Source organism: Phodopus roborovskii, unplaced genomic scaffold (assembly GCF_943737965.1).
Source record: "Phodopus roborovskii unplaced genomic scaffold, PHOROB, whole genome shotgun sequence".
In the NCBI taxonomy this organism is placed as follows: Eukaryota; Metazoa; Chordata; class Mammalia; order Rodentia; family Cricetidae; genus Phodopus; species Phodopus roborovskii.
Window position 1 is genome coordinate 20,161,883 of NW_026126433.1, and position 25,618 is coordinate 20,187,500.

At 34.5% G+C, this 25,618-nt stretch overlaps 1 pseudogene; it reads left to right on the top strand.

Moving 5' to 3' along the window:
* The first annotated feature begins 3,016 nt into the window (after positions 1-3,016).
* Positions 3,017-20,764, top strand: LOC127223231 (18S rRNA aminocarboxypropyltransferase-like; annotated as a pseudogene).
* The last annotated feature ends 4,854 nt before the right edge of the window (positions 20,765-25,618 follow it).

Below are 25,618 nucleotides of genomic sequence, written 5' to 3' on the forward strand. Positions count from 1 at the left end.
AAGGTCACTCATATAAATTGAAAGGAACACTATCTCCTGAATATATTAGGAGTGGGGTGGGGTAGTGAGTGGAGAAGGAGTTAGGAGAAAGAGAAGAATGAATAAACTACAACAAGAGAGAGAGAGAACAAAATGAGTGAGATAACATAATAGCAGGTGCTATTATAGGTTTGAAGAAAACACTGATTCTATAAAAATGTCCAAAGACCTACAAGGATGACACTACCACCTAAGAATCTGAGCAACAGTGGAAAGGCTACCTTACATGCCCTTCCCTGACAATGAGTTTGATTACTAATTCATCTGCCATCATAGAGCCCTCATCTAGTAGCTGATAGAAACAGAAGGCAGACACACACAGCTAAACACTCTAAGGAGTATGGTTTTTTCGCCTGTCACTGGTCTTGTCCCGCCACCGTGTCAGCCCCAATGAAGCACAGAGACTCTGTATTAGATATAATTCTGTTGGCCTGGTACTACTTTCTTATCTGCTAGCTCTGTCTTAAGTATTAACCCATTTCTGCTGATCTATGTATTTTCACGTGGTCTTCTCTTACCAGGGAGCTGGCTGGCATTCTGCTTTCTCCAGACTCTCCATCTTGACTCTCCTTCCTACTTCCTCATTCGTCCTTGACTCCTAGTCCCTCCTATTTTCCTTTCCTATTGGCCAACAGTGCTTTATTCATTAACCAGTATGAGAAACATTTACAGAATGACATATCCCATCATCTCCTCTTTTCTGTCTAAATAAAAAGAAGTGTTTTGACCTTCACATAGGAAAATATATCACACAAAAATTATCAAGTAAGAATCACAGTTAACAATATTTAGTTCATCTCCCATCATCTCCTCTTTTCTGTCTAAATAAAAAGAAGGGTTTTAAACTTAACATAGCAAAATATATCACACAACAGTTATCAAATAAGAATCACAGTTAACAATATTTAGTCCATTAACATTTAGCAAGATTTGAAGAAAATATTCCACCATCTATCCTATCTTTGTGTATCTAAAGTAACTTATCTTTAATCCTAACTAAAGTAAACTATAACCATAACTATCTGTCTTCAACTCCTTCAAAGACCACAGTCTATATAAACTCTAGAAATGACAGAGACATCTTGCCTTGTCTGTCACCTGAAGTTCTTCTTTAATCTTCCTTCTTCAGCCCATAGGCCATAGTGTGTCTGGCAGAATCTTCACCAAAACAGGAAACTTTAAACTGTCTTCTTGTATTGGCAGTTTGTCAGTCATTTTTCTCTGTGTACTGCAAAATGTCTGTCAGATTCTTCCATAAAGCAGGAATTCTGTAGCAATATCCAATTTGAATCAACATCACTATTCTGTGGGTCCTGCATGTCTAGTTTGTACAGCATAAAGTCAAACAGTCCAGACAAGAGCAGTATCTTATCCAAATAGCTAGTCTTGCCATATTGAAAACAAACTCCATAATGAGTTTCTTCAAGATCCATCTTCCTTTCTGAGGCAGGTGGCATTTCCAGGAGCAGTTATATCTCACTTTCAAGAAAAGCCCTAAACCATTTTAACTGCTATATTCTGTAGGTCTTTGAAAGGTTTGAAGAATTCCTATCTATCTCAAATACATCTCTATATATCTAGAAAACCTAACTCACCTAGCTATACGTTTTTACTATTATAGGTAACTATCTAAAATCTGTACTAAATTATACATTACATCTTTAAATGAGCTATATAAACACAATACCTAAACAAAAGGAGAATATACACATCACAAAATTGACCTTAAATAGTATCAATAAATGGAAATCCATTCCAAAACAATGTATTCATTTCTATACCATAATCCCCTTTTTACCTTTAAAAAGAATATTGATTGTGATCATTAACCTTTTGTAACCAAGCCCATTTAAATGAAAACAAACATTTATAAACAATATTTGGGAATTTGGGCGTTGTTCTTTCCAAAATACTTCCTGCTGATAAGGAACACTGTCATGGGGAATCTTGAGAAGACGCAGAAATCTTGGCTGTAGTCTGCAAGGCTGCTTTGTTCACCTATTTTGAATGTAGGATCACCAGGAACTCTGTTTCAGGGGGTCTGGCTTGATCAAACCATATTATTTTGGAAGGAATCTACAGCTTCATTCTCTGTGGATACAAAAATAAAAATCCTTTTCCCCAGTAACTTGTCTTTAGACTTACATTTTTGAGTCAAAGCATTTTTTAAATATATAATTTGGATGGATACAGCAGCATTTCTTTAACAGTTGTTTCCTCAGCAGTCCATCAACACAAAGGCAATATAATACCTTACAGTATCCAGATTTTTTCCATTTATGGCTTTTTTTTTTATTATTCTGTTTTTTTTTTACTTCTATTTTTTCATTTTTTGAGAATGGGCTTCTCTGTGTAACTCTAATCTGCCCTGGAATTTACTCTGGATACCAGGTTTACTTGGAATCACAGAGATATGCTTGCCTCTGTATCCCAGTTACTGGGATTAAAGGAGTTTGCTACCACACCCATCTCCTCTACGTCTATTTAAAACCATTTATTCCTTTTCTCTCCCAAGCCTACACATATTTTAGAACACACTGTAAACCTTTAGAGGTTTTCTTAATGTGAATCTATCTTTACTGTAAATCTTTTTATAGCCACAAGTCTTTTATCAGGTAAACAACAACATTGCTAAAATGAAAGCCTTTGTTGTCTCCTTGTCTCCTGTTCCCTCCTATTTTCCTTTCCTGTTGGCCAACAGTGCTTTATTAATTAACCAGTATGAGAAACATATACAGAATGACATCTCCCATCAAAACACTAAGATGAATTCCTGGAATCCAGTTGTTGAGATAGGGGAATGCTAAGAAAATGGGGGCAAGACAAGGCTACAAAAACCAACATAGACAGCTGACTTGAACAAGGGGGAGCTAATGCACCTCCAGACTGTTTTCTGGGAAACTGGCATTGGACTGACGCAGACCCCCTGAATATGGTCTCAGTTTGAGGGCCTGAGAAGTCTAAAGGACCTCTCACAATGAATCCAGGAGATGTGCAGGAGATGACTTTTGGAGTACGTTCCCCATGGAAGGATACTCCCTTAGCCTAGAGGCAGGAGGGAGGGTATAGTTTCTACTACTTATGACTTGATGAATTTTGGTGACCCCTCCTGGAAGGCAGCACCCTCCCTGTGAGTGTGGGGGGAAATGAAATGGGAGGATTTTCAGGGGTCATTAAAGGCATGGGAGGGAGGGAGAGGGAACTTGAATTGATATAATATATATATATATATATATATATATATATATATTGAGAAAGCCTTTTGAAAAAATAGAAAACTCCCCCAAAGAAGACTACAATTAGACACCTAACTTTCACTCTTTATCAAAATCAAATCAACTTAGAATGATTCAGACTATAAAATTTAAAGGAATGCTAGATAAAACACCAAAAGATCTAGGCATAGAAAAGATGCCAACATGATAGCAAGAACCCAAAATTAATAAAAAGATCTACAAGTAATATAAGATGAAATGAAAATTAATCTTTATAAGAATGATTTTTTAAAAGCCACAGCTTACAGGAAGACCGTACAAAAAACTAAACTTTTGCCCGGTATGCCAAGCGATTATTAACAGGATACTACCACATCATTCATTGATCCAAAAAGAAAAGAAAAGAAAAGAAAAGAAAAGAAAAGAAAAGAAAAGAAAGTGCACTGTAGAGTTTCCTAAATGCAAACCAGAAAGAGGCAAATCCCCAATTGAGGTTCTCCAGGTAATTCTATTTTTAGGTATGTTGAACAGTATACCCAATTTAGTCATCCATTCAGGTTTTCTAATCTGTGATTTTGTAATTTCTCATAATACACACAAGTATACCAATTCCAGTATTTTATGTCTGATTAATTTCTATATATGTAGAGTGGAGTTGCTAAAATTATCATATGAAGCCATCTGGCCAAGAATTTTAAGAATCATCCAGACTCTGGCTCTTGAGTGTCAAGGTTATTGTAATTTGCTCCCAATCAAGCTCAAAATTTCTATTTTAAGGCTAAAGTATGTAAATACTCTGGTTTTAAATGTTCATTTATGAATAAACACATAATTTAATTTTGATTAAAGAAAAATGTGAAGGTAACAAAATAACAGATATATCTTCTAAAACTATATTGATCTTCTGACTTTATAAGCATAGGTTGAATGTCTATATCATGTTTGAAAATAATCTTATTTAGAAACCTATATGATGTTTCCCACAACATTTATATCATTTTACCTTCTAAGCAACTGAGTTCCAAGATTCAGCCAGCATGAGCTACAGAAGATGCACATACACGGGAAATGCTGAATATTTACAGTATCTGACAGTACTTAAACATTAAAAAACAAAGATTACATAAAGAAACCTTGTCTCTCAAAAAAAAAAAAAAAGAAAAGAAAGAAAGAAAAGAAAAAGAGCAAAAATCTTCTCATTTGAAGTAAAACAGAGGCAGAAGGTAAATATTTATTTTCTTGAGTAAAACAAGGCAGGCATGAAAACTTATTCTATGCATCGTCCATCCTTTATGGAAAAGAAAACATCATACCTTGAGATTCACAGGAAAATAATCCATGACCTGAGAATACACACAAGCAAGGGGGAAAGAAGACAAATTTAGGTGTGCCCATAAGAAGCAGAGAGAATGCTAGGTAATGGAGGATATGGAGGGCAATTAGGAGACAATATTATGAAAGTATGAAAAATCAGGGAATGTCATTAATTTATTAAATGAGTGTATACTGATAATAATAAAAATAAAAAAAATATAATAATGTTCGATCACAAAATATCTCTTGTCTAAACTAGGCAATAATAGGAATGTAAGAGCTTAATAAACTAGTGTAACTAATTAATAGCATGATCACTTCTAGTGACAAGAAAGGCCATATTGTCTTCAAACAGAACAGAGGTGTATGTCATGTTATAAGTTTTAACACAAAGTATGCAAAACCAAACAAAAAAGCAAAGGACTCTAAAGTCACTTTGCAGGTTCCCCATCTTGATAGTGTGATTTCATATTTGTATCATATTGAATTCTTCTTAAAATGAAAATATGAGATGAGCATTGTCTATTAAAACAGTCTCCTGAATTTGATAATTAGCATTTTTGCATGTTCTGCTACTTTTAAAGCACGTATCCAAGTATAATTTTACTCATGACTCCTGTCAGAAGATCCTCAAATTATAACAAGGTTTCAATGACACAACCAACAGAGCCTTTGACACAAACTCTGTGTCTGTATGACCTTTCAGCCATTGCACAGTGTGGTTGGTTCACTTAAGCCTTACGTCTGATACCCAGTTCACTGTGGATGATGGCATGGAAATTGCTTCTTGTCCATATTGATTCTTAAACCAAACAATAACTAATACTTTCCTGTGGCTAGTTCATACTTTTTCTAACCTGTGTGTGAAAATCTGTCTGGAAAATCTCTCATGAAACAAAGTCATTCTCCACTCCATATCTCCCTGTTTCTCTTCCCCTGGCTTTGTAGTGTAGGTTGAAAACATACTGTGTAGCCATAGACTCAGCTTCTACTAAAACCCAAATCTCCAACATTTCTAGTGTAGTTAGGCCATTAAAGCCAAGTCATAATCTTAGCCCTGAAGATGTCATCCTGATGAAATCCATGTAGGTAAATCACTTGTCTAAGATTTATGGTCCAGACTTTCAGTGTTTGTTGCAGACACCTGTTACCTGGTAATCTAATACAGAATCCCAAAGAATGTTACCCTATTTGTCCTTTTCTTGTTGCTTCCCAAGGGTCAGTATAATTACCAGCAACATTTTTATAATTGTTTTAACACATTTTTTTTCCTTTAGAGAAACACTTGCCACGTTGATTTCATAATTATAATTTCATAGGTTCTAGAAGCAGCAATTTGCAAGGGGAGAATTATAAACCTCATTTATTCTTGTTTGGGGACAATATGGAGCTTTCTGAACTTATTTTAAATCTCATGCCAAACTTCACCAAGCATTCCCAAAAACCCTGCTCATAGTAAATATATAGTTTCACCTCTTCTTCCCAGGGATAAATCTAAAGCACTGTCTCCAAGAAATTTTAACTTTATTCTAACGGTTTTCTATTCCTCAGACCAATATATTTTTTTCATGTTTTCAAACTCAAATTCACTTTCATGTGTTTTTGGTCAGATATTTACTCAACATTGAACTTTTTGTCTCATCCCATTCCCACATACAGGACTCTCATCTGAAAACCTAACAGTGCATCCTGTATAAAGGTTACAAAAAAGACCACCCATGAGCTTAGACTAAAATTAATGCTCACAATGTATTTCATTGTGACATTTTATATGAGATATGATACATTTTTCTCATATTTGCCCATTGATGATATTCAATTGATTATGCTCACAAATATGACTTTTGGAGTCTACTATATTTCACTCACTTAGAGATCTCTAAATTGCTCATCAACACTCAGACAACTCAGATGACTCCTTAATTTATTGTGAATCTTATCAAAATAAATGGCAGCCTGAAGTTTCTCTAATGTATGTTTAATTTGTTTCCTTTCGGTATGAACCTAGCATGAGTAGAGTTATAAGTTTTGTTAATTTAATTTTTGGATATTTAAAGAATTTTCAAACTGATTCCCATATTTTTAAGTATTGTACAGTAGTGTATATGGATTTCTATAACTCAATATCATCACACAGTGTTTGTTGCTTTTGATTCCTTAATGATAGCCAGTTTGACTGTAGCAAGATAGTTTTTCAAAGTACTTTTGTTTTTCAGTTTCCTAGGACTGAAGATGTTTAACTAACATTCATTTATTTATTGGTAATTGTATACTGTTTGTTGCATAAGCTTTTATATTCACTGTATTACATGATTTTTTATTGTTCGTATGTATTGCATTTTAAATCGCTAGATTATCTTTTCTCAAATAAATAACTGAAAAATATTATCCACTCTATCCACATATTGTTTATTGCTTATTCTGCTATGCATGATTTTAGTTTGTGGAAATCCACTTTGTTAATTTTTCGTTAATGCCCTAAGCCAATAGTGTCTAATTTTGAATGGTATTGCCAATGTAACAACTTTATTTACAAAATTTCTTATAGTTATTTCAATAATTCCTCTCTTAAATTAAAGGTTTTTAATGTTTAAATCTGGGGTTTTGTTTACATAAATTATAATTTTGATTTTTTTTTGTTTGCATCTTTTGAGAATTTCATACATGAATATTCCTACCCCTTCCTCTCCCTCCAACCCTTCCTGTTTCCTAATTCCTCTCAAATTCAGGATCTCTTCTTTCCTAACCATTGAAATATGCATATTTATTGTTTTGAATTTACATTATATCAAAGTGAGAGACAGTGTCTGCTTTCAAATTCTACAGGTAAATAGGCAATATTCACAACACCCTATGTTATAGACATTATGGTTTCTTCATTCATGTTTTCCAAACCCTTCAGAGTGGTCATTTTGGGGTCTTGTTTATAATTCAATTAATCATCAAGCCTGCCATACTTGGTCATAATTTTTTATTTGGAGAGACAATTCAAAGATTCCTCATATTCTGTTCAATTTATAACTTAATTTCTTTTCCTATTTTTCATTGGTCTTATGTTTTGAAGGTTTTTATTTCTTCTAGTACTCGCATTCTTGTTTTCACATTGTTCTTTGATATGTAAGGTTAACTGTCATCAACAATGTTGGCTTAGTATTAAGGATCTTTAATGCTTGCCTTAGAAAGACGTTATATTCTTAGTTAAAGTATAGCAGTGAGGTACTTACATATTAAGGTCTGTCTATAGATTTTTTTTTCTTTTAGGGCTTAAATATATCATTACATTGTTAACTTCACCTTTTATTGTTTTTCTTATAATCTTGCTTTTCTTCTATATTACAATTTATAATTACTTGAAGTTTCTTCAAGGAATAATTCAGTAATCATTTTAAATAACATACTTTTATCAATTCTTAACAATTTCAAATAATATCTTTAAAATATTCACCCTCTATTCATCACTGAACTCTTCCCATACGTACTTTCCAACCTATTACCATTACCTATGCCAAGATTTTATTTTGGAAATAAACTCTTTCATCATAGTCTCTAAGTCTTAAGTCCAGGGGTTGCATCATAAATGTATTAAGAAGTCACAGACACTCCACTCTCAGTTGGTCTCTTCATATTGAGCAGTTATGGATTGCTGTAATAATTCCCCATGTTACAAAAGAGTCTTTGATAAGGAGAGAAAACTACAATTAACTGTGGATACAGTGTTAAGTATTTACAATACAACTAAAAATTATACTGATTTATACAGTGGAAGTAGTAAGTTCTGCTTTAGGTTCTCTAGCCTCACTAAATATGGTTAGTTTGTATGTTTTATAGTGCCCAGCATGAAGCATTTGCTACTGAGTAGGTTTTAAGTCCTATTAAATGATTGTGGTTACTCCCAGGATTTATTAGCCACATTTGCAATATTTAGTTATGCTAAACATTGTTGATGCTTATAGTCATTACATTAAGACTACTGGTTCCATTTCTCTCTTGTCATCTTGTGTAGCTCCTTCCCATATTATGAGAGCTGGTTTTTAAATAGGGTGCTTTCATGTCAAGTCTTTTCTGTCCATACAAGTTCTGTGTCCAAAATGTGTTGTCTTTAGTAATAGGGATGTATCTTCAATCTATCAGAGGCAGCAAAGTGATTATTAGTAGCCTATATTGTTTTCTAGGTTGTGTGTGAGTGTGTGTATGTGTGTATATGTTGTTGTTGTTGTTATATTCCAATTCTAGTTATCCTTCTCTCCTCTCCTTCTACTATCCCCTCCTTTCCCCATCTCATCTCCCATGTTTTAGGAGGGGCTAAGTCTGTCACCATCACCTTCTTGAGGCAGAACCAAGGTGCCGCCCATGTCTAGGCTGAACAAGGTATCTTTCCCTAAATAATGAGCTCCACTAATGGCATCTTTAAATTTGTGAGTAAAAGGACAAAATTAGAAAGAAAACAAACAAACAAACATAAATCATCCTGAGTGAGGTAACCCAGATCCAGAAAGAAAATTATAGTATGTACTCACAAGTGAATTCCAGACATAAAGTAAAGTATAACCAGCCTAAAATATACAACCCCAGAGAAGCTAGATTCCTCTTCCAGAAACAGATGGAAGCAGATGCGAACATCTATAAGTAGTCATTGTGCAGACCTACCAGACTACAATTGAAGTGAAGAAGGAACGATAATATGACAAAGGAGTCAAGACCATTCTGGGGAAACCCACAGAATCAGAGGATCAGAACTAGTAAGAGATCACTGACTCCACACTGTCACCTGGGGAAATGATATAGGACTGAACCAGGACCCCTGAATACAGGTGACAATGCTATGGCTTGGGCAGTATATGAGGCAACTAGCAGTGTGACCAAGATCTAATTATAATGCATAAACTGAATTAATGAAGCCAATTCTTTGTGGAAAGATATCTTGCTCTGCCTGGGTCTTTTGTACTACTCTAACCAACCACTCAAACATAGGAAGTTTCTCATGCCTACTCTGGGATCTTTGTTAGATAGTCTATGAATCTTGGAGAAAGCATTACATACCATTTGGCATACATATATCATGAAATGAATAGTTATGCAATATAATTAAGTAATCTTAATAATAATATAATGGCTTATGGCACTTTGAAATATATTTAGTGTTAATTTCTCACTTCCTTCCCTCTTCTTGTGCATTCTCCTCCTTCCCCTCTCCTCAGGAGAATTTTATCCACCCATTTTTCCCATCTGCCCTTCATAATTACTGCACGCTACCATCAATGTATCTAGAACTTCAGCTCCTAGCACTATCTTGGCCTCTTTTGTTTCTTTATATATGTAGTTACTCCAAGTTATATCTAAAGGATTTGAGCTAACATCCAAAAATAATAAAAGGCATATGGTATTTTGTGTTTGTTTACTCTGATTCACTTTAGTCCCACAAAATTTATAAATTGCAAGGACAAAGCAAGAATGATCTTGTGCAATAGTGCATGACAGGGTCACACAGTAGACACTGACAAGAACATCAGAAAAGTGCTTGCTATGCTGAGTAGAAAGGAAAAAGTAAGGACTTAGCATTACCAAGGCAAGAAACTTTAGTATCATTTTCTCACAATGTCGTCCTGATGCAGCAATGCATATTAGTGTATGCCTGTGTGCTAAGGTCAATGATCAACATTGAGTGTTCTCCTGTATTGATGTTCATTTTACTTTTTAAGCCATGGTCTCTTACTAATCCTGAACCTTATCAATTTGGCTGATTGGCTGGATAGTAAGCTTCTAGTGCTTCCCTGTCTCTCCAGTCCATTTTTTTTCTGTATCTCCACTCTTCCTTCTTCCCTCACCAACTTTTTCACAACACTTGCCATGACTTTACCTCTTCAGTCCATCACACACACACACACACACACACACACACACACACACACACACACACATCACCCCATTGTGAGGGTCACATATGTGAAACTATGTTACACCATGCTTTCTTTCCTTTTCCCTCAAGAAGCACAAGGATACAATTCTGGATTTTCATGATTAGACAATCAACAATCCACCTACTGAGCCATGTCCTCATCCAGAATATCTAAATTCTCTCTGATTTTCTGTGCTGTTTCTCTGCCAAAATTTGTCATTATGTCTCTTTCCTTCTCTGTTAGCCCTCCCATCTGCCATACCAGATCTGTTGTGTTATGAATACTATTATGCTTGCTTCCTTGTCTACTCCTTTCTGAAAACAGTCAGTGCCTCTTAGTCCCAATGTTGAAAATCAAGTGTACTTCCTAAGTCACACAATTTACAAGAAAGCTGTTTTCTGAATTTATTTGTACCTGATCACAGGTAAAAGCTCTACTATGCTTCTTGCCTCAAGGCTTGCTTTCATCAATATTACATTTATATGTAGTACTTGTCTGAATTTGTAATAGTATTAATATTTTATGGGTATCATAAAAAGTAACAAATAAGAACCAAGGAATATTCTGGGATTTAAAGAGACAGATATCTAAATTTTGCATGTGGAGAAATCATGCCTCAGTGGTTATAAAAACAACTGAACATTTTTTCATAAAAAGACTAAAAGAAAATATAACAAAAGCAAAGCAAAATGAAAATTAATTGATGACTAATTTGAATATGTCCCTGGATGAATCCTTATGTCTCTCACACACTTCCATCGGTATCAATTTATATTTTATTTTGTTTCACACTTGAAAATTGTACTGGGTAATGCTTACCTTTATATAATAAATATTTTTCATATATTATAAATATATGTATAACTACAAAATCTAGGAATTTAGGTGGATTTAAAAATAATATAAATATTAAGTTTTATTGTAAAGATCTAGAAACTATGAACTTTCACAACTGAAAGAACAAGGTAAAAAATTTCTTCAAGCAGGGATAAGATTGGTCTACAGGATCATCAGCCTTGGAATGTTAAATGTCCTGTCTTTGACATTAGAAAACGCAGGGAGTGGCAAGAGGAAGGTGTTATATGGAAGTGTGGGGATTCCCAGTGAGATAATTGATTATCAAGCAGGGTTTTGGAGATGTCATTTTTTTTTCTACAGTGCAAAATAACATTGGGGATCATTTATATTTTGTTGCTAACACTATAGTACAGGTAAGGATCTATTGAAAATACAAATGAAAATGTGTAGAAAATTATATATTCTGTGATTTCATACCATTTGTGGTGGCTACTTTGAGGGACTTTGGCACTGACATGCAATTTCTTGTGCTGTCTTATTTATTGAAACCACTTCTCTGTGCATCAAACAGAGGTTGAAGAGACACTGAGATGCAAGCTTTATCTAGTGAATGTCAATTAGAGAAATGTGCCGAGTCCAGTTCGTAGAAGACTTTTTCTTAGGGAAAATGGGGAATCACTTCAAGCTTAATCAGCAGCACCACATGAAATATACTCCAGTATACTTTATTATAACATATTTAAATAAGTTTAATCTGATGCCAGGTGATAGTGGTACATGTCTTTAATCACAGAACTCTGGAGACAGAGGCAGGTGAATCTCTGTGAGACTAGCCTGGAAAAACCCTATCTCAAACACACACATACACACACACACACAGAAAAAAAAATAAAAAAATAAAAAAACAGAAAGAGTTAAGTAAGTTTAACCTGGAAATTTTAAGTAAAAGAACTAAATATGAGATAATACATTACATTAATCACATGACAATTTTCTCTCAAAAGAATCATATTGACAGTTCTACAAACTAAAGGAAGAAATACAAAGTTCAACTTATACACAGTAAATAATATAATTAAGATATGTGGGAAGCATACAGAGAGCTGTGTGTGTGACTTCTCCAAGGGAAAAAGAAAACAAACATGTACTTAACCACAGATAAGACACCAAAAATAGACCATACTCCTAATGAGTTTATTGTTCTTATATGCCTTAGAATATAAAAAAAATGCTTACAGAAAAATGTACAACATTGGATACTGACTTTTATGTAAAAATGTCCCCATTAATTATTTAAATTCTAACTGCTATTTATAAAATATTAGAACATGATTATCTTTTACTACTTGCTTTGATTTATTTTCCAGTGTTAGGAAGTTGAGTTTAATATTCATCATCAATATTGTCATGCACAAGTAAATTATAGTTGAATAAAATCATCATTGTCCATGTTTAAGAATTGTGCAAGCCTCTGGAAATCTTGAAGATTTTATGGTAACATATTTATTTTCATTCTGTTCCTTAAGAATACATAGACACTAATTTCTTTTTAAGATTTTTGTAAGGTATGTAGGCATATGTGCTTGTTTTTCTTAAAGATCATATTTAAACAGCATAGAGCACAGTTCTTAGAATGAATCAAGATAGTCACTTTTTATGCATATGTTGCCTATAAATGGAAATGTCATTAACTTTAATGGGGAACCTACTACTATATTTTAAAAACCAGAATACCATTTATCTAACTACATTCTAAACATCATTCCCTCTACCCACTGAAAAAGCAAAGATCTCACAGTTCATTAAAGAAAATACTTTATTTTTCAAATTGAAAGTACTACAAAGATCAACCACCAAAAAAAAAAAAACCTGTTTAGACATGTTATAGAGTTTCCAGATCCTACTGGTACACCTAAATTGCAACCCTGCAACCCTTATACCCATGGCTCAGAGTATGTTCTACAATTAGGAACACAATTATTATATGCATCAGACAAAGACAACTCCTACTAGATTGTGTCTTTTGTGAACGATAGGGATGATAAATCCATGAAATCTCTATAATATGGCTCCGTGAACAAGAACTGCATAATGACAGTGCCAGTCAACATAACTGTTTTGGAAAATTGTGAAGTTTACTTTATCTGACTCTAGATGGATATATACAGATAGTCAGTTGTTTCTGAGAGAGATCAGCCTTCCCCACTGAAGTTCCCCTTGACATAGGCCATCCAAAAACCTCAAATTGTCAGCCCTAAAAATGTGTAGTTATGATCAATACTAAGGAGACTCAGAACAAGGTCTCTGTGTGTGTGAAAAATGGAAAAGGGACACAGGAGAATTTGGATGGGGAATGGGAAGAGCCAAATTGCTATGAAGTAGTTTTGTATGAATTTCTAGAGAAAAAGAAAAAAGGGGGGAGGATTCAAGAAAGAGGCCAGGATGCTTTGAGAGACTTCTAATCTTTAAAAATTAGGAAGTTCCAAGTTTCATAATGAGTATAACAGAATGACTTTTTTTTCTATTGTCACTATGTGACATATCCATAGAGAGAATAAATAAGTAAAGGTACTATTGATGACAGAAAGTAAATAAATAAATAAATAAATAAATAAATAAATAAAAACACTTCTTGATAGAAATAGATTAGGCTGCTTATGTCATTGCCCTTAGGTACTATGTCAGTGATTTTGATACCTAACTCTGCCACACAGAACCTTACCATTCATATGTACAACTCTCATTCACACCTGTATCCCTGAAAATACTCTCATAAAATGCTAATTTTAAAATATTACATGCTTTCTAAAATCAAAGAGGAAATTCTATAGATCTAGGAAATGACTAAACGACCCTAAAATTCTTCTAATATGTTAGAACTAGACTGCATGTACTTTATAAGGCAAAACCTAGGTGAAGATTAAATTAAACAATTATTTGTGTAAAAATATGATGAATCTAAATTTTTGAGGGGATTTAAATACATTGATATTGTACTTAATAGTAATATTATTGAACATGTAATATTTTGTTACATATTGTTGAATAAATTAATTGTTTTACTTTTCTTACTAAAGCAAACTTATTTTCTTAACTGCAGACCTTTATGATTAGGAAGTGAAAGTATATACTTTCCTCTTTTTGTCATGGTGAGTATAAAGAAATTTTTAAAAACTGAACTTTATATGATGTTTAGTCTCTGAATAGAAAATAGCATGTTAGAATAATTAAATATCTTTGATTTGGGTTATTTTACTTATTGAGAGCATAAATGAGATAATTATCCATATGACTTTTATAATGAAAATCTCAGTTTATAATTTCTCTGCATGTCTTCGCATCTTCTGTTATTTAATATCACATATATGTTAATAAGCATGAGCAAAATAGCATTTTCCAAATTAGAGTAAGTTAATGATTTTTAATTTTCTGTTTGCTTGATGGCTTGCTTGCTTGCTTACTTGTGACAGGATCTTTCCAGAGAGCTCATACTAGGCTCATGGTTGCTATCCTACTCCTTTAGGTTCTTGGGAGCTTGAAACACAGGCATGTAGCACTATGCCTTGCTAATGGTTTTCAATTAAGGGATAACTTAATGCAACTAATAATTTCCACAGGAATAAAAAAGACCACAATGTAGTTCTGCAAATTTTTACATAAATAAAATCTATTTTATCTCATTGTTTTTCTAGTTAGCATAAAAAACACAAGTTTAAGTAAGCCTAAAATCTATAACACAATTAAATCTTCAATCATAAATGCAAATATCATTTTTAAAACATTTTGTAAGCTGCAATGCTTTTAAGCCTACTTAACATCTTCAGTTTAAGAGGTAATCCAAATTATGAAAATCCACTTATCACTTTAGGATAACATTGAATAGGAATTTGTTAGACACATAAATGTAGCAGGAAAGTCATTATAAGAATTTAAAGAGTAAATAATCAAATACGACTCTTAAACATCCAGTTTGTGTTTACAAATTAAGATTTTTTCTATACGAGAAAATGAAATCAAGTATAAATATGCCATTTTCTCATATTGATATTTCATTTTAAAGTAATTTTTTAATTGTATTTAAAGGAGAGAACATAGAGGTTTTCTAGGGCATCATGGGAACTATAACTTAAAAGTAAAAGCAATCATTTTATTCTATATACATATTATGCATACGAATGTGTATGTATGTCATGTGTTTGTGTGTGTATGTGCACGTGTGTGTGCTTGTGTGTGTTTGTGTGGGTGTGTGTTTATGCTAAATGTGATCCAAAAGTTTCCTCCTTGAAGATTAACATTCATTGTAATAGAAGGTGATATGAAAATTGCTAAAGTACAAAAGTTAATGTATAGTAAGTGACCATTGTAATTAGTACTTCAAGAAAATATTAATACTACATGGATACATATGATAAGCCCGTTTCATTTTCCAATGATGGAAAAACTAGATTATGCAGTAGATCTTTTGTTAAATAAGGCAGTTGATTTTTTGAGGAACCTCTACATTATTGTTCATAATTATACGAATTTACATACCCAACAATTATGATGGTCCTATTTTTACTATATTCTCATAAGCATATTTCTTTAATATTTTTGATAATGGACATTCTAGCAAGAATGCAACAAAATTCCACTCTGATTTGTGCTTTCATTTTCATGTTGGTAAATTGTGTTTTGAATATTGTAGTCATATACTTGTTAGCAGTGTATGTGTTTTTAATTGATAAATAGTTGTGGTATTTGAAGCCCAGGTTTACGTTGCTGGTCTTTGTTCTTTTTAAGTTCTTGATAATAATCTCTCTTCAGAAAGTGCTTGCAAATATATCTGTCTGTCTTTTTTCTTTCCTTCCTTCTTTCTTTCCTCCTTTCTTACTTTCTATGTATATTTATTATTTTTCATATTGATCCAAGTTGCCTCTCCCTTCCTCCCTTTCATACCTCTCTACTCCTTTCCCATCTTAGCCCCCCACCACTAAACAAGGAGGGTGATGAATTCCAGGAGGGATCATAAAAATCTGTCATGACATTTGGTGTATGGTCTAGTCGATCCCTCCTGCCTTTAGACTAAGGGAGTATCCTGCCATGAGGAATGTGCCCCCAAAGTCATTTCCTGCTCTAGGGATACATAGTGGTTACACTGTCAGAGGTATCATAGTCTGCCTAGGCCTTCTAACTGAGATGAACATTCAGGGGTCCTGAGCCAGTATAATGCTGGTTTCCAAGCTGTCAGTCTAGGGGCCCTTGAGCTCCTCCTTGTTCAGGTCAGATGTCTCTATGGGTTTCTGTAGCCTGCTCTTGTCCCCTTTTCTTATCACCCCGCCCTCTCTGCAATTGGATTCCAGGAGTTCAACACATTGTTTAGATGTGGGTATCTGTTTCTGTTTCCATCAGCTGCTAAATGAGAGCCCTAGGATGGCATATAAGTTAGTTATCAAACTCATTATCAGGGAAGGGCATATAAGATAGCCTTTCCACAGTTTCTCAGATTGTTACTTGGAGTCATCATTGTAGGTCTCTGGACATTCCTCTAGAGTCAATTTTCTCTTCAAAACAATAATCACACCCTCTATTATGGTATTTTTTTTATTGTCCTTTTCTATTTGTCCCCCGACTCAATCTTTCTTGACCCATGTATTCTCTTCTCCCCTTCTCTTGCTCTTGACTCCCTCTACACTAACTGCCCACCCCCACTCCCAATAGCTCAGAAGATCTTGTTTCTTTGTTCTTCTGTGAAGGTCCTTGCATGAAACACTTTCAGTCCTCCTTGTAGCCTAGTATCTCTGATGGTGTGAATTATAGGCTGGTGATCCTGGCTCTATGTCTAAAATCAAAATATGAGTAAGTACATACCATGTTCCTCTTTTTGTGACTGGGTTACCTCACTCAGGATGGTTTCTTCAAGTTCTATCCATTTGCCTGCAAATTTCAAGATTCCATTGTTTTTTGTTTTCTTTTTTTTCCCCATGGAGTAGTATTCTATTGTGTAAATTGACACATCTTCTTCATCTATTCTTCAATTAAGTGGCATCTAAGTTGTTACCAGGCTCTTCCTATGGCAAATAATGCTGCTATGATCATAGTTGAACAGATGTCTTTGTTGCATGGATGTGGATCATTCGGGTACATGCCTAAGAGTAGGATTACCAGCTCCTGTGAAAGACTGATTCACACTTTCCTGAGGAAAAACCACACTAATTTCCAAAATGGCTTTACAAGTTTGCAATCCCACCAACAGTGGAGGACATTGGAGGAGTGTTCCTCTTTCTCCACATCTTTTCCAAAATAAGCTGTCACTGGTGTTTCTAATATTAGCCTTTCCAACATGAGTAAGATGGTAACTCAGAGTTTTTTTTGTTTGTTTGTTTGTTTGTTTGTTTGATTGATTTACATTTACCTGATGACTACAAATGTTGAGTACCTTCTTAAATGCCTGTCAGCCATTTCTGATTCCTCTATTGAGAATTCTCTATTCAGTTCTGTGTCACATATTTAATAGGATTGTTTGGTGTTCGGGTGATAAGTTTATTGATCTTTTTTGTATATTTTGGAGAACAGCCTTCTGAAAGATGTGAGGTTGGTCAAGCTCTTTTTTCCAGTCTGTGGGCTGCTGTTTGGCCTTGTTGATAGTATTCTTTGCCTTGCAGAAGTTTGTCATTTTAAGGAATTCCCAATTATTAATTGTAGTTGTCAGTGTCTGTTCTACTAGTGTTGTGTTCAGAAATCAGTCTCCCAAACCAATTTGTTCAAGGTTACCACCCACTTTCTCTTCTAAGAGGTTCAGAGTGGATGGATTTATGTTGAGGTCTTTGATCCATTTGGACTTACATTTTAAGAAAGAGAACTACAGACTAATGTCCCTCATGAATATTGATGCAAAAATACTCAATAAAATAGTGGCAAATGGAATCCAAAAAACATTAGAGAAATCATCTACCATGACCAAGTAGGCTTCATTCCAGGGTTACAGGGATGGTTCAATATATGAAAATCTATCAGTGTGAACCAATATACAAACAAACTGAAACAAGAAAACCACATGATCATCTCACTAGATGCCAAAAAAGCCTTTGACAAATTCCAACAACTTTCATGATAAAATTCTTGGAGTGATCAGGGATAACCTGAACATACATGAACATAAAAAAGCAATATACAGTAAACCACAACCAACATCAAACTGAATGGAAAGAAACTTCAGGCGATTACTCTAAAATCAGGAACAAGACAAGGTTGCCCACTGTCTTCATACCTCTTCAATATTGAACTTGAAATTGTAGCTAAAGCAATAAGATAACAAAATAAGATCAAGGGGATACAAATTGGAAAAGAAGAAGTCAAACTGTCACTATTTGCAGATGATATGATAGTTTATATAGATGACCCAAAAAACTCTATCAGAGAAATCCTACAGCTGACATACACCTTCAGCAAATTAGCAGGATACAAGATTAAGTAAAAAATCAGCAGTTCTACTATATGTAGATGATAAAGGGGCAAAGAAAGAAATCAGAGAAACATCACCCTTTACAATAGCCACAAACAACATAAAGTATCTTGGGGTAATGCTTACCAAACAAGTTAAAGACCTATATAGCAATAAATTTGTTTCTCTAAAGAAAGAAATTAAGGTAGATACCAGAAAATTTAATGATCTCCCATGCTCTTGGATAGGTAGGATAAACATAGAAAAATGTCAACCTTGCATAAACAATCTACAGATTCAGTGCAATCCCCATCAAAATCCTAGCACAATTTATCATAGATAATGAAAGGATAATACTCAACTTTATATGGAAAAACAAGAGACCAGGGATAGCCAAAAAATGCTGTGCAATAAAGGAAGTTCAGGAGTCATCACCATCCCTGACTTCAAACTCTATTATAGAGCTACAGTCCTGAAAACAGCTTGGTATTGTCACAACAATAGACTGGTAGACCAATGGAATTGAATAGAAAATCCTGATATTAACTCGCACACCTAGGAACACCTGATTTTTTGACAAAACAGCTCAAATCATACAATGGAAGGAGGAAAGCATCTTCAAGAAATGGCACAAATGGATGATGATGTGTAGAAGACTGCATATGGGCCCATGTCTATTGTCATGGGCAAGTATTTTCTCTTGTTCTATAGGTTGCATCTTTACTGACTAGGATGTAATTTCATTATTCAATACAGAGAAATCAAATTTTCCAACACCATTTATTAAAGATTGTTGTTTCTACAATACATGTTCTTAAAACCTGTGTTGAAAACCACCTATCTGAAGATTAATGTATATTTCTATTATTTATTGCTTAACTTTATGCCAATATACTGCTAATGCAAAATTAAAGTTCTATAGTATATCTTTATATTTTCTATTCTTAATGGTGCAAGCAATGTGTGTGTGTGTGTGTGTGTGTGTGTGTGTGTGTGTGTGTATGTGTGTGTGTGTTTGCATGTGGAAGCCATATGTCAATTTAGGGTTTTTCTCAATTGTTCTCCTTTTAACTTCTTTTGAGATAGGTGTTCTCCCCCAAAGTAGAAATTTCCAATTAGGCTAGATTTCCTGGTCAAAGGGAACTTGAAATTCTATTGTTTCTGCCTTCCAGTATTAAGATTAGAAGAGTTCATCTTTCTTTTATATGTATGGTGAAGATCAAACTCAGGTATTTTTGCCTATTCAGCAAGCATGCTATTACGTGAGCCAAATCCACATCTCCATATATAGGTTTTATTTACTTTTTCAGTCTTTATTTTTGCACTTAATCAACCTAAGATTTGTTAAATGTTTTGTTGAAAAATTCCAACTAATTCCATTAAATATTATATTTTACCTTTATTTTTCATTCTTTGAAAATAAATTATTCTCAGTCAGGGGTCGCTGTCATAGACTGTTCCTAGGCCAGACTGCATGAGACACCCTTTGAGAAGATGTGAGGGAGACATTTGTGTCTCCTGCCTTACCTCCTTGCTGCCAACCCTGTAAACTATTGCTGACCCTTCAAACTTTTCTGCCTGGAAGCTTTTGCTGTGGCTTTCTTCATTGGAGGCTTTTCAATCTTGCTGTCATTTTTCTCCGAAGTTTAAGTGGAGCAATAGCTTCTTGAACCTGAAATGACAGCTCCTGGATAAGTATGCAGCCTGCCGTGGTCCAGAGGAGTTGCTGCAGGAAGAACAGAGGTACTTGGCTAGCACCAAGGACACACCTGAGGAGGAAGAAGAGGAGAAGGAACTGGAGGAGGAGATCGTTCACTTTGATATGGACTTCGGGAGAGAGTTTGCAAACCTTAAGAGGCCTGTGGCAAGAACCTGCCACCAGTGGACATGGATGACATTGATGAGTTGAGGACCACAGTGAGGATTCTGGCGAAGATAGGAATGAGTGTGAGGAACAAGAATCTGGTGCTAATGGAAGAGACAACTGCTGTTCTCAAGAGGTAGAGACAGAACTACAGGCTAAGAGCAGAGATTCCACAGGACTCTAGAAAGAAATAAAGAGACATCACAGAGCCTGAAGATTGCAAACACATACGTTATTGAAGATGCTGTACATTAGGCCAGAGGTTGCAGTGGGGATGGACAGGTCTGGTGGAACAGTTCTGTGACAATCTTGTTTGGAGTTCTACCTTAGAGCTCTTGATAAATCCAAGAAGAAGAAGCCTCCCCTCCCCCCAAAAAAAGAAAAGAAAATTATTCTCTCATATAGTACATTCTGGCACTTTGTTCTTCCTCTACTTCTGCTAGTTTTCACCAACCTCACTTCTCTCATGGATAGATGTACTCTTTGTCTCCAGAAAAGAACAGAACTACAAGAGACAACAACGAAACATTTCAGAACAAAATGCAAATCACAAGGCAAAATCTCTCACAATGAGGATGGACAAGGCAATCCAACAGGAAGAAAAAACTTCTAGAAGCAGACAAAAGAGTCAGAGACACACCCATTCTACTGTTAGGAGTACCACTAAAAAAACAAGCTAACAGTGAGAACACATACCTAGACAATCTGGAGTAGACCTATGAAGGCCTAATGCTTACAATTTCAGTCTTTGTGAGCTATAATGTACCTTGTTTCATTGTTTCAGTTGACATGGACATGTTCTCCTGGTATTTCCATTCTCTCTGCTTCAGGCACTCATTCTGCCCCCTCTTTCAAGGGATTCTCAAAGCTCCTGGGGGAGGGAACTAATGAAGATCTCCAATTTAAAAACAGCTTTTTAGATCCTTGTTTGGGGAATTCTCTGTTACTCTCATTTATTTCTTCTTTAATATTTATAATGTACTCTTTAGGATTTGAGGACAGGGCTTGATCTAGTTTTTCATATGGTTTGAGTTGTAATTCGTCAACCTTTTCATTTTGATGTGCATATTTATAGCCATAAACTTTGCTCTTCGTGCTGCTGTTGGTCAGCATTGTATATTAGGTTTGTATGACAATTTTATACAAGTTTATTGAAATTCAGTTTTTACTTAGCTCTTGAAAGTTTGTTTTGATCATTGCAGGATTTTTCCTATTGACTTCCATTTATCTATACTTGTAGTCAGAGAACATGACATGCTTTAACATATTCCCTATTTTGGTTTCTGTTGCCTGACATCAAATAAATATCCCAAAGAATACTCCATATTAAAGGACACATATTCAGTTTCTCTCACAAGAAATATTTACTAGATATTAACTAGTTTCACTTGTCATGATGTATACCTTATTCTCCCATTCTTTTTATTGATTTTCTGTCTAAATGATGATATATGAAGACTATTGGTGATTAACCCCATAATCTTGACTTTTCAGATGTTTATCTTCCAACTGGTCTGAAAATATTTTATTGTATAAGTAGGAGTCTATTGCGGTTAAATAAGGATCAGGATAAACAAATAGGCCGAATAGATGTTTATTCAGGGAAAAATAACTTACAACCTAGACAGATGAACACCAGCAAGTTCCCTGGATTCTCTCCTTTCTGAGACCCACCAGCAAGAGTTTCCTATCTCCTCCTCAGACCTCCTTCCACAGGTCACTTCTGCCCCTGGCTCCACCCTTCAATGGGCATGGTCAGTGCCACAAAAGGAGACAATATCCCACTACAATTCCCCTTTTAGTCTAAAGAAAAGATTTATGCTTCATACAAAACTATATACAAAACAGTAAATAACAAGTGTGCTCTAAGAAAAGGAAAATCGGGAACAAAACTACCTACATATCTAGTCCTAGGGTGAAGGCATATCAGAGTTTACATTAGAGTTGTCCTAAGCTGGAAAACTTAGGGTACCTAATATATCTAACTAGGAAGAGAGAATAGTAGTTGTGAGAGTTTAATCTTTAACCTCATCAAGACCTGAGAAGGAAAATAATGATAATAGGGTAGACAGGAAGTGCGGATGGGCAACTTCCAAAAGGTGCAGCAAGGACAGAAATATCAAGCTACCTGGACAGTCACCCAAGGTCTCACAGGAAATTTGGTCCAGCCATTTTTAGCTAAGGCCAAGAGAACTTGACAGACCTTAACAGCAGCAGGGAGGTAGAAAGGCTATTACCCTGACTTGGCAAGGTCCAGTAGTCTTCTATATTTGTCTCGTGTAAGCACATAGAACTGCATGTCCGAATCAATGGTCATGGTGGTGGCAGTTCTTTGCCCAAGAGGCCATTAGCTGAAGTGAGAATGGAATTCAACAGGAGCAACAACAGTGTCCAACATATTTTCAGGAAAGTTCACTGTGCTGTCAGGAGCAACAGTGTCTCATGTCAATGGAGTATTAATATTAAAACATTTAAATGCCATGTTCTGCATGTCTATGAAGTGATTGAAGATTAAGCATCTATATCTGACTAATCTCAGAGGTAAAGGAAACATGAGTGAAGATAATCTGTAATACTCAGAAACTTAGCTAAAAAACTGATTGAAACTTCCCTGAGTAAGGCAGGGACAAATACCTTGACAATATAACTATGTACATATACATACATATAAATGCCTAAAATAGAGGTAGAGTAGAAATGTCTAGACAAGAGGTAGAACTATAAAGGGCAGAATGATAAATATCCCAAATTGTATCAATATACAAAATGTCTGGAACACAAGCAAAAGTATACATACATAGAAAATGTAAGAATAATGTGGATAAGACATCATATATCGAAAGATTTCACACAATATGACAAAATATAATATACCATTCTTTTGGGAAGGGCATATAAACTTAATTTTACATAGCTTACCACAAATAAGAATATATAACAATGTAAGCTATATAATACTATTATCTCACTCTTACTAAATAATTCACAAGAAGATAGGCTAATCTACCTATATCCCATCTAAACCATACCTTTCCCAACCATACCCTATTTCTGTCCAAAAGATATACCCGAGTCTAAGCATCACCTTCCATACCCAACCCTAAGTAACTAAAACCAACCCAAAGAAGATGAATATTATCCCCAAATTTCAAGAGTAAGGAAAGGTGTTGTTGTTATCTTGAGATTACTTCTTGCTGAAATGGGATGAGATTGCTCCATGGAATCCTGTAGGAAGAAAATTTTTAGCAACCAAATTTCTCAACAGAACTGGCTGTGACATATGTACCTAGTCACTGTGTGGCTGAAAATGCTTGACTATAGTTCTATTTGAAACTCTGGCCAGGGTACAATAAGAAGGTGCACCATTACAGCTAGCTACTCAGGAGTTTTCTCGAGCAAAACAGTCTCAAACTGGTTTTAGGGTGTTGTTTTAGTCCAGATGCATCAAGTTAAGTCAAGTGGAAATGACAACATGGGGCCCCATCTTCTTTCCAGAGATTTCAAAGATTGCTGTTAGGAATTGTTATTATTCTTTGTGGAAACTTTAAACACCAATATTAAAGTAAAATTTTCAAGTTTTAAAGTATGCATTAGGGAAAGGCAACACTAAGCATTAAAATGTATATGAGAAAATTAGGATTTCAGAGAGAAAATTGCATACAAGGGAATGAGTCCCCAGATTTTGTTTTCTTCTGCCTTTCACCAATTGACTTCTTGATTTAAGGCAGAAACCGTGACTTTAGAGAATGAAAGCCAAATCCACTCCAAGCCAGCATTGGTTTACATGAATTGGGATTACTGGAATACTAGATAGGAAAGAGAAATATATTTTGTATAGAATATTTTACTTGAATTAAATTTTTTTCCATAAATCAGATTCCTCTTGATTAAGTGATTCTTTCTGGAGCACTGATTTCTCTTCCGTATGTACCTACATGTTCAATGTCTTTTGACTGTTTGAAGATAGGTTTTCTCTGTTTTCCTGTAAGAACAAGAACAGAATAGTTACCCTACCTTTGAGTCATCTCCACACATTTCATGGGACCTAATTTGTTGGATGACTTATCATTTCTCTTCATTAAGATGTTTCTCTTGTTCAACTCGGAACTTAGATGGTATCCATAGTTTTTCTTCTCCTGTAGATACAAATGCAAAACCCCTACCCCAACTTAACGCATTTCCTGGTTTCCATTCTGAAGTCAATACATCCATAAAGTACATTGGCTGATTTAGTTCAGAAGTTTAGGGCCCACTGCTGCCTAGAACTATTTCTACAACTGCTATTAACTCTTGATGAATAAAACCCTTTGTCATTATATGATCTTCTTATTTGTTTCTTTTAATGCTTTTGAATTAAGTATTTTTTAATTAAAGCAGCATAAATACTCTTGCTTTCTTCTGGTCTCATTTATAATGTATTATCTCTTTCTGTACTTAAATTTCAATCTATGTATTACTGTAGAATTGAAAAAAATTGTTTATGAATAACACCAAATATAAAAAAAATGTTTTGGTTTTATAATATTCATTCTTGCCATTCTATCACAGAATTTAATCAATGATTATTATAGGTTTGTGTTTGTTATTGTAGTTTTTTGCTTTTTAAAAGCATCATTCTTCTTTAAATATTTTTGTATTTGTCCCTATATTCAGATATTTAATTAATTGAACACAGTAGTGTGAATTAAGTCCTTAATTCTTTATGGTCTATTGTAACAATTTGCCCTGTAGCTCTTATGAGTTTTGATAAAAACCATTTGAATATTTTAATGCATTTTAAATTATAACTCTGATTTCAAAGATAGTAAAACAGTGAAAGAAAAATATCTGTGTAGTCACATGACACTCTTCTTGAATACTTGGAAATACTTAGATTAATAGAAACGTAATTAATATTTAAATAGAGCTATCTAATAAGAAATGATAGTAACAGGATAACACCTTTATACCTAATACAGCTTTTTCTGTATGTTATTTGGGGTTGGCATGGCACTAAGAACAGGCTGCGGGAAAATATACTTGTTAAAAAATGACGCCTTCAATGTGGTTAATAAGAACTTCCACTTAA